Source organism: Sceloporus occidentalis, unplaced genomic scaffold, assembly GCF_023333645.1.
Source record: "Sceloporus occidentalis isolate IW3139 unplaced genomic scaffold, rSceOcc1.0.p SCAF_66, whole genome shotgun sequence".
NCBI lineage: Eukaryota > Metazoa > Chordata > Lepidosauria > Squamata > Phrynosomatidae > Sceloporus > Sceloporus occidentalis.
In genome coordinates, this window is record NW_028317046.1 from 4,808,975 (window position 1) to 4,819,641 (window position 10,667).

Genomic DNA, 10,667 nt, shown 5'->3' on the forward strand with positions numbered 1-10,667 from the left:
ACATTTGTATGTTTGTTACCCATTTCATGTCCATGCAAAGCTGGATCGCTTTCTTTTTACATCTTTTTACCAAAATAGTTTTTTTTTATTTTAGTGCAAGAACCACATTTCCCATCATACCTGATCAATAAAAGTTATCAAAGCAGAAAAAAACTCTCAACTTTTTCATTTTTTCCCCGTTTTTAGCTCTGCGCCCCAAAGTCTCTTCATTGGTATTATAATAATTATATTCCCCAGGACCATCGGCTCCATCTGCCATCGGGTTCCTGCAAACAAGTCTAAGAATTATTTACAAACCTTTTTTTTTGGAAACAATGTTATCTTTGACAATATTGCGTTTCAAAACGAGTATCGAGTTTCAGGGCGTTCTCTGGACTACGGAGCCCTTTAACTCCGCGGGATAACAGTCTAATTAATCAGTCAGCGTGCGTTAAAATAGAATAATCTCTCTTATTAGTCAATCACGATAAATGGTAGCCAACACAGAGCGACGTCATTCATTCGCTTCTTCATTCTTAAAGCTCGTCAATCACTTTACACGGCCCACATATTAATATTGTCAAGTAGCCCGAAGACCACCAACCGCTTCTCAGCCATCCTCCACCGGTGTTAAAGCAGCCGCTCCTCTCATTCGTATAATTCTATTATATTCATATATTTCCATACAGTGATGGCAGCATTTCTACTAATAAACGTCAAATATTTTAACATTTTTGGTAGGCGTCCAATTTATATATATTTGTCTTCCTCAACCCCACAACTATATTATATTATAAAATTATAATGTTTATTTAGAAAAGAAATTCAGAATGAATGAAAATGGTAACTTAATGTCTCTCTTCTTTTTGCTTATTTTAGGATGTGTAAATAATTAGGATTAACAATTAAAACCTAACATTATTATTTTTTTTAAGGAGCCATAAAAGTGTCTGAATTGGACATGGGGATAAATGACGAGGAGTTTAGGGGAAGGGACAGCGGTAACCGTATCTGATTACCCCACGGGACCACCTGTAATCATGCGCTTTAGGTTTTAACCCAATCAGTCAATCCTCCCTTACTTTGGGAGATGGGATTGTGTAATCAGGTACTTTGGGTCTGTTCTCTACCAACCCCCAACCCGCCGTGACATCTCAGGATAATTCCCAAAAATAATTCACTTTTGGGCGGATAAAGATTCATTTTACCATTTTGCGTAATTTTGCGATTGTGTAACGATGACGAGTTTATGGAGAGAGATCCCGCTGGTAACGCAACGACCCCCGACCTCAGCACCGGCACGTAACGCACACAATCACACAACCAACCATGAAATAACCAATAATTGGCCCCAAAGGTCGCTTTTCACAACCATAACTTTTTACAATTCCTTATAACACCTTTTTTTCTAAACCTCCGCCTCGTTCCCCTGTTACGCCCAAACTCTTTATTGCGGCCCCTACTGCCCCTGAAGGCAAATAAAATCAGATAGGAACGTTTCACGTAGTACAGACGGAATCCTACGCGGCTCCCTGGCACAGAGACCATCGCAGGGTTGCGTTAAATGCGTTTTGTTGATGCCAGCGATGACAGCTCCCCGGGAGTATTATTTGGGGAGCGCCCTGTGGATTACTTTGTGTTCCTTTATCTTGGAACGACGTGATCCTTATTAATCACAGATCCTTATTGTTAACTACATACTGCCCGGAGGCTGCGGCTCCACATACGTGTATCCGGTAACCGCACGGCGACGTGAAGCCGAGTTACCAGCAGTTCATGTTATCTCTCCGGAAAAGGCAAATATTTAAAGCCATTAACTACATATTAACACTGAACTCAATCCAAACGGCCCGAGCACACATCAAGTCGCCCTGTATGAGAGTAACGCACTGGATCCCAGCACTTGACAGCTTGTGGGTCATGCTAATGGGTTTAAAACATAATGTATTGTACCATAAATAAATGAGACGGACAACCAAATGGATTTGAAAAGGCCACAGCTTTATTTATTATAAAAGCACTGTGACACGTAAAACTTTCTTTGAATTTTAAACGTACAATAACGTTGTAACATTGTAACCTCCATGACTTAGGGTCCCTAAACCGACATCCTTTCCAGACAGCTCCCCCTCCGTCCCGTCACCAACTTTTGCCGTGCACCCCTACCACGAGCCGTAAACCGCACCAGCGCTTGGCATAAGCACAACGGCCCCCTCATTCCCTTGGGACCGTGCCCGTGGGAAACGCCCACAAAACGTTACAAATAAACACGGTTCCCATACCTCGGATGAGAAACCACCCAAATTATTACCAGGTACCACGAATAAGTATCCTAAAAACAGCCAACCGGAACCTCAGTTCCCCGCCAACGAAGTCAAGCAGCACCACACGTGCCCCCACCACAAGGACACAAACCAGAAACAGCACACGAATAACAGGCCGGGCGGGAGGGAAAACTTCTTCACTGCTTTCTTGATTTAAAAGAGGAAGGCCACGAGCCCTGATCTTCCTTAAATAGCCAAGTGGCCACACGCCCCCTTGATTTGCCTAGGGCCAATCTGAGGTCAAGCCTGACCCTTACAATAATCAAGGGCGGATCATGGGGCCCCTCCTGCTATTTTGTGGTGTCTCCGGGGCCTACTTTAAAGCTTGGGTGAAAATGTTTACGGTCCAGCTGCGTGATTTGAAATATGTTGGATTTTTTACAGATCTGAATATTTAAGCAAACAGAAAAGTTTTAAGAAACGGATTGTAATTTCTCATAATTACCCCTTCATAGCCCTGAACATCCGACTGCTGGACCGGGGACGGCCAACCGGCCCCCATATGGTTTAGACGGGGTGCCAAAAAGTCAAAAACCTCTAAATGGTCATCAATTTGCTCTGATTGAAATATTTTTAATACATATTACTTGGTTCTTGATAAAAAGTTACTGCTCAGATCAACAATCTAGTATGAAGACATTTCTCGTCGACGGGATTATGACATCATCATTTTTTAATAGGGGAGGATTAGGAAACAGTAATAGATGATGTCATAAAACTGTAATTTTAGTTTGTTAATTTCTCTTTCCTCGTTACAAAAACACTATTAAGATATAATGTAACTATTCCTTTAATGACCAGAATGGGATTAGGTTCAAAATTCTAGTTTCTGTATCCAAAAGTGAAGTGGAAAGAAAGAATATTAATTAAAAATGGGGCAATAGAGGCATTTGCCCTCGGGGTCCTTGGGCATTGGGGGGCCCATTGGGGTCACAGAACCGGCAGCCACTCCAGGAAGCAAGAGACTAAAAACGGATTAAAAGAGATAATTTGGGGTTTCTTTGTATAAATAGCAATAAAATTAAACAAATGAAGGCAGATGCTACCAGCATGCGCGATGTGCGGCTTCTAAATATATAAATCACAGGATTTAAGCTGCGGCGTTAATTCCACAGCGAGGGAGAGCAATTATTTTATTACTTAATTAAACTTATTTTTGGTTCCCTCCATTGAGTCATCAAAGTGACCCTCAACCAAATCTAAAATACTTGAAACTAATTAATTTTCTTCAAAGAAGGCTAATTGCTTGTAGAAAAGAATATTTAGATGTTTGCATTTTTCCCAATTTGGCGGAAAATGCGGTTTAGTTTCCTTTCATGTGGTTTGTGAATGCGAGCCGTGTATTTACTCCGGGGTCATCCCAGCCCAAAAGCCACCGGGTCAGAGAGACGGAGAGAGAGACGGAGAGGGTCATTTGCCAAATGAAATGATGACACCAATATTACTGAAGATAAAAAGCCGAGGTTAGAAGATTTCTCTTCAAAAATCACCACGGCTCGAAAAATAAAGAATTGTCATTGGAATTTGTGCCAAATATCTACAGCTGAGCTCTTCGTGGCTTCCAATGTTGGGATTAGGAGTGGGCTGCCATGATTTATTATTAGTAATAAGATGCAGTTACTTATCCCATAGGTTCATGCAGTGACGTAGTTAGGGTAGTCTCTTGCCTCTTTTTGTTCTTCTGTCTACTTTCTTCTGTCTTCGTCCTCTTCTCCCCATGTCTTCTTTCTTCATTCAGTTCTCCTTGAACCAGGCCTCCCGGAGCATTTCCACAAAAAGGTGGAGCCTCAACTCAATGTTCCTTCAATGTACAAGAGGCGCCATCACGAATGGGAACCCCTTGGAGTAAAGAGGGTCAGGCGTACCAGAGGCTACTGGACACAGCATGGGGCATCTTTTAATGGCCTCAGTTCTTGGACCCTTTCAGACTCTGCGCATCGATCGACTCTGGTAGGAAATTGTCAAAAGGCTCCAAACAAAAGTAGATTAAGTCGCTGGAGACCTTGGGTTAAATAACCTGTTTGTTAACGAAACCCTACGAAGTGAGCCGGCTTTCCCAAATCAGGTCGACCCGCAGTCTCCTCCGTGGTGTGAAATATTCCAGAGCCGTTCTGCTTCCACGATCCCAGCTGTGAGAGTCAGGATTTAATCCTTTCAGGCTCCTCAAATACTTCGTCCCCCACCGCGCAGTGTTTTGCCCACACACAACTCCGAAGGATTAGCGGGGTAAGACTTACTCATCGCGCCTTAATAAAAGTCCACAACTCAGCGCATTCCTCTGCGTGGACAGCGTGGATACCCAACGTGAGAATAAGTCTTCATTTATATATATTGGGAGAAGACGAAGGTGTCGGCTCCAGACCGTGTGACCCTGGGAATCGGCCCCTTCACCCTGAGATCCTGACAATGGGGTAAAAACCCTGAGAGTTACCCCACATGTTCATGCATCTGCCAATTAGGATACCCCACAGTGCAAAGCCTCTGATTGGCTGGGTCACTGACCTCCAGTGTCTGGAGCCACAATTTGCCCCATCTCTGAATCGGCTGACGTTGCGGGTTCATCTTAAAAGAGACATCGTCTGTCTTATCACTGACCGCATTGAGACATCTTCCAGATACGTAGAGAACGGGCTGTGACTTCCTCCTTAGAGCGGCTCTGTTAATAGAGCGTTCGAGCCCCGAAGCCCAGCGATTACTGATTATAGTCTGTTATATATTTGGCTTTTGGACATGATTTACAGCCTGTTGTTTGCTCGGGACGTTTAGCTTCAAACAATTCTAGCTAATAAAACGCTCTCTCCCGGAATCCTCCTTTGACACAGGCACATTTTTGGCCCCGATTCACAGGGGAGAGAGTTGGATCGGCGCGGTGATCGTTACGTGACCCTCCTGGAAAAATCCAAGCCTCGGAAACGCTGGCAGAAAACACTTTAATGTCTTCTTCTAACTGAACGGGGCGTTTGGGGGCTTCCAGGAGGTGGATTGAAGGTGTTGGGCAGATGGGGGCATTTCTTTTATTGGTTTAGATTAAAGTTAATCAGTGTACCTGGCAGGGATTTTACCCCCATTTTAGGGTAAAAGGGCAGATTCTTAGGGTATTTTTTAGCCCAATCCCAGGATCTTGGGGCAAATGGGCAGATTTATAGGGTATTTATCCCAATTTCAGGGTGAAAGGACAGATTCTCAGGGTTTTACCCCAGTGTCAGGATGTTAGGGTGATTGGGCAGATTCTCAGGGGTCAGGCAGTCTGGAGCCAACACCTTCATCCCGACTGATGCTTTTCTCCCTGCTTTGTTACAGCTGGATTCCCTGCTTGAATACAGGTGACTTCATTCAGAAAATTGTAATCTCTTCACAAGTCATGGTGTCCATAAGAAATGCTATTAGAATCATTTGATGCCAATATAAGCCGGTCACTGCGATGCAATCTATGATGTCATACCCTAGCGCTCAGCAGTAAGAACAGAGGCAGCGTGAAGGTAAATGCATCACTGTCAGCGCCTCTCAAAGTGCCCAAGTACCCAATGGTTATTTCAGGACACGGAACTGGACACGGGGACTCACCAGCTGAGTTCACGTGTAGTGTAGACCTAGAGCCTTGTTACGTCATGTAATTCACGGGGAGCGGGAAGATCACGTCTATCGGACACGTCTATCAAGATCTACAAATAACAATTAATGCTGCTACATTGTAACATCACGGCTTCCTGTCTGTCGCGCTTATACCCCCCTCTACGAAAGCCAACCCTTGCTTTTGATTGGCCGTAATCTCTTATTTAGGTGCGTTACGAGTAGATCTGCCAACCGGCAGTGCCTTCGTTCGGTTTTGTACCTACAGAGATAAACAATGTAATAGATTAAGATTCACTGGGGCGGAATCACATTTTGCAGCTTGCTTTGAGCTGGGTCAGCACCAAAACATCTGGAGGAGATCGAGGATTGCCAACTAAAGCAAAGAGCAGCGCCGGGAACGGCGTGTCGGTGTAATGTGTCCCATATGCTGCAGGATGAGAGATTCAGTCCATGTATACACTGTCCATGGAGCTGTCAGCCCAAATGAAATATACAGTACAACATCCCGGGCAGGCCAAAGGACCCAGATGGGAGGCCAAACGCTTAACCCTTTCTGTAACGGGAGGGACCACAGAGCGAAAGGAAACAAAGCAACAAAATAATGATAACAATGTATCAAACAATGAATACATTTATATCAAACACCGTCTACCAAGATGGGAAAAACAAAGGGTTCAACACATTCTTCTCCAAAAGAGCAGTAAATATATAGAATTCACCATTCATATGGCAGGGATTTACGTAACATTAAAGAACTGTCCTCCATCATCATTATTTTTATGATCTGAGGTAACAGAAAATGACCAAAGGTAAGCATGATATTAGGTACAACAATGGTGTTTGCTCAGATGGATATTCAATCATTTAAAGTTCTTTTCAGTGCATTTACCTAATTTAGTTCATGTAAACATGGTGATTGATTTAAAAATGAATTCTGATGCTACACAACATTTGGAGTGCACCCCCATACGGTGACACTCACTCACTCTAACACCATACACTTACATAGGGGAGTATAGTTAAGAGAGAGAGAGAAGAAAGAATCTCTTCGATGTGACTGAATAACAATTTCTTTTTGAAGAACATTTGGCAATCATAATCCGGAACTCAATGTCAGATTAAGTGGATTCTATATCTTTACTGCTCTTACTGAAAAAAAAAGAATTGTGTCCTCTGCTACAGTTGCAATTTCTTTTCTGTTTTATTTTCTTTGAAATCATAGAAACATTGTAAACATTAGAGTTAAGAAAAATAAAGGGAATGGAGAAAAAAAATGAATCTATAGGTGGAGCATTCGAAAAAAACAGAAAGTAATAAATAATAATTGTACGAGGCTTGAGCCGTGACTCAGATTCACATGATGCAGTTTTGAGGTTTTGTGAGTAAAACAAATGTTTGAAATATCTAACAGCCGCAGAGTGGAGAGGTAAACATCCCGTAACACGAGCTGCGTTCACGGGTAAAAGTCTTTGGATCTGTCATATGGATTCATGAAAAACAATGATCAGCTAAACACAGGAGGTGAATCAGGGGCCATGAGAAATGGCTTCACGCTGTACGGCGCATCCTCGATACACTACTTTCTACAATCTCCATTGTACAGACCCACAGAACATGTTGGAGCTTTAGAACAAATTATTATAACCCTGCAAAGGGCCAGGGCCGTGTAATCGGGAAATATAAGGAGGTTAACGAAAGACTGCAGGGATCCAGGGGCAATACTGTGGATCCGTCCCTTAAATATGAGAACCACTTTCCTGAAGAAATGGGCTTTTAGAGACTGCGGAGAGGGATTTTTGGCAAACAGGCTTTGGTCGGAGGACAAAAAGATCGAAAAGCTCTATGGCTGGGGGGACAGCCGGTCAGTAAGAGTAACACATGATGGACATCACTGTCTTTCCATGATCAGATCCCGGCATTCACATCAATCCCGCTACAAACAACTTGTGTGCTTACAATGTAAGGAGCTGGATGCAGCCGTGTAGTTGAAGATGGTACCTTTTATTTGGGCAAACGTATAAAAAGTCACAAAAGCCTTCAAGACCTCAGAGGTCTTTTCTTTATATGGAATAGAATTAGTTTTTTTTTTATGGTGGTCCGATAAAAGGCAGCACCCTCTACTACAGACTCTGTGAATTTAAGGGGTAATTGAAAACAATTACAAAGTTTAAAAGAATTGAAGAACGGCCTTCTGGTTGGGTGCAAAGCCCCCTCCTTACATAAACAAAGCATTACGGCGTCATTGCTCCGCACCCCGTCACGTCTCTCTGTTATGTGGATTCTCTGTGATGTCTAATGATGTGCTGAGGATAATCGGCTCTCCTTGTGATCAGGATTAATTGTATGGAGTGTCGTAGAGGAAGCCCTTTCTCTTGCCTGTCTTGCGTTCTGATGGATGATGGATTAAAGGGATTTTGAGTCCTGTCATGGGATGATTAACCTGTGACAGGGGGCAGACCACCCAAATAATAACCCCTATTTGTGAAAATCATGTTGCCTCCTCATTGAAAAGGTGGCCACATGACCTCTTTACCCAGAGACACAATAATTACATCATGTTGGGTCGGGGGTGCAAATCCTCTCTCGTTAAAATTCTCCCATACCGATTGTCGCTCTAACACCCTACACTCACATGCACATACTATCTCCCTCCTCTTCCTCACTCAGATAACCATAGGCTCACCACTGACCACTCTAACACCATACACTGACCCACACACATATAAACACCATAACACTAATACCCCACACACGCTAACAGCATACAGTGACATACATTTACTCTAACACCATAGACGTACGCAGACATATATTCACAGACTCTGACACCATACATTTACACATACATACATACATACATACATACATACATATATACATCCACAAACACACTCGCTCTTTCACTCTCCCTTTATCCATGCAGTTCTCCTTCCCTGTCCCTCCACCTCGCAGGGAGCTCCGGCTGTTGATGGCTCCAAGAGACGACTGCCATGGACATCCAAAAAGAGAATTCTGGGCCCAGGACAGCCGCCCCTTTTGTGTGACGTTAAAGGTGACCCTGCTCAGGTTTCTACTCTGAATTTGGGGATAATTTCTGTTCTAAATGAGAGTTGTAAAACGTAAAATTTTTAGATAAATGTGGTCATCCTTTAAGCATTTGATATAAGAGGAAATTGGCAAGAATCTAACCGAGGTTTAATTCCCCCGATGCAGAGAGACAATAAACGTACGCAGAGGGTGTTATATGCCGTACAGATACCGAGAGGTCGCTTGGTCCTGTACACATTTATTTGCCTTGCACAAGCCTATAGAGAGTATACACAGTATACATACTTATATACATACAGCCTGGAACTTGGCTTTTATGCTCCTTTTGCAACATCAAAAACAATGCAAAAGAAATGTACAAAAATATAAAAAAAAATAAAACAAATAAAAGAGAATAAATTCTGCCTTGGTTTTTGCTTTCAATGCTACCCAGTCACATTTTTTTGGATTTTAGATTTTATTACTAAATGCAATAAGCCTTTCTTTTTTTGGCTACATGTTATAATGAAATTACAGTCATAATCCAAGTCTGCATAAAATACAAAGACCCAGCCCTGGATTTTAATTAAATTTCGGGACAAGGCGATTAAATTTAAAATGGAAAGAAAGAAAAAAATACATTATGCTAGGATTGATCAGGTTACTATATAAAGTGTGTTTCTTCAGCAAAAAAATGTGCGAATGTATCATAAATCTTTTTTTTTGGTGAATTTATGGATTTTAACAGCTGCTGTTTTTCCATAATCCTATTTAAGATACTAAAGAAAAAAAGTCTAATTTAATCAATTACAGCCCATTTCATCTATTATATTTTGTAAGAAAAGACTAGAAATTGATTATTTAAGACCTGCAGTGTCATAAATAAGTATTTCGATGCTCTGTTCCACGTTGCATGCGCGTCCCAAGCTATGGGATTCAAGAGAATGCAATTGGAAGATTTCAAATTAAATGTTACCAGATTTGGGCAATAAATTGTATGACAAATACTGTGTGTAATAATACATATTACAAATCATGAGCTATGGCAGATATGGAGTTACTAAGACATAGCACCTTAATGTAATATTACAGCTATTTAACCCCTTAAGTCATGTGTGTCAACAGGCTACAGCTAGAATTGTTAACTTTAAACCTTATGACACTTTTGCGTTGCTGGAAAAATTGTAAGGTTTGGATCCAACTGGGGATTCTTTTTTTTTAGCACCTTGAAACGTGTATTTGCATTAAAAAAACATATTGATTAAGATAACTATAAGCCATTGGGATATAAATCCAATACAGTACAGTCGTGACAGTACCAAATTGATTAGCTACTATATATTGCATCGCAGCCCTTGTTGAGTGGAAGACGGGTTGATAGGGGTCATCCTCGCATAGTGCCAGCGGCAGAGCCATCCGTGTGTTCATTGTGTATTACTATCGTTAAAGCCCCTCCACTCTCTCCAACATCCCATTTACGAGATATATAGAGGTAGATTGATAAGGAGGTTTGTTTGTTTCTTTCCATAGTATGGAATTCATATGGACATTGTGATAACCAATACAGTCTTTCTCCCATCCTACACAAAATAATGTTTGGCTGATCCTTTGATTCTACCTCCTGCTCCCATGTGCCTATATCTCTTCGTACAGTATCTTGTGCATTTGTACAGTGTGGTCCGGTGAAAGCCGTGGTCTCATTGAGGATGGATGAGATGCCCTCATCTGGTACGGCTGCTCTTGAGATTACTGCTCTAGTTCCTC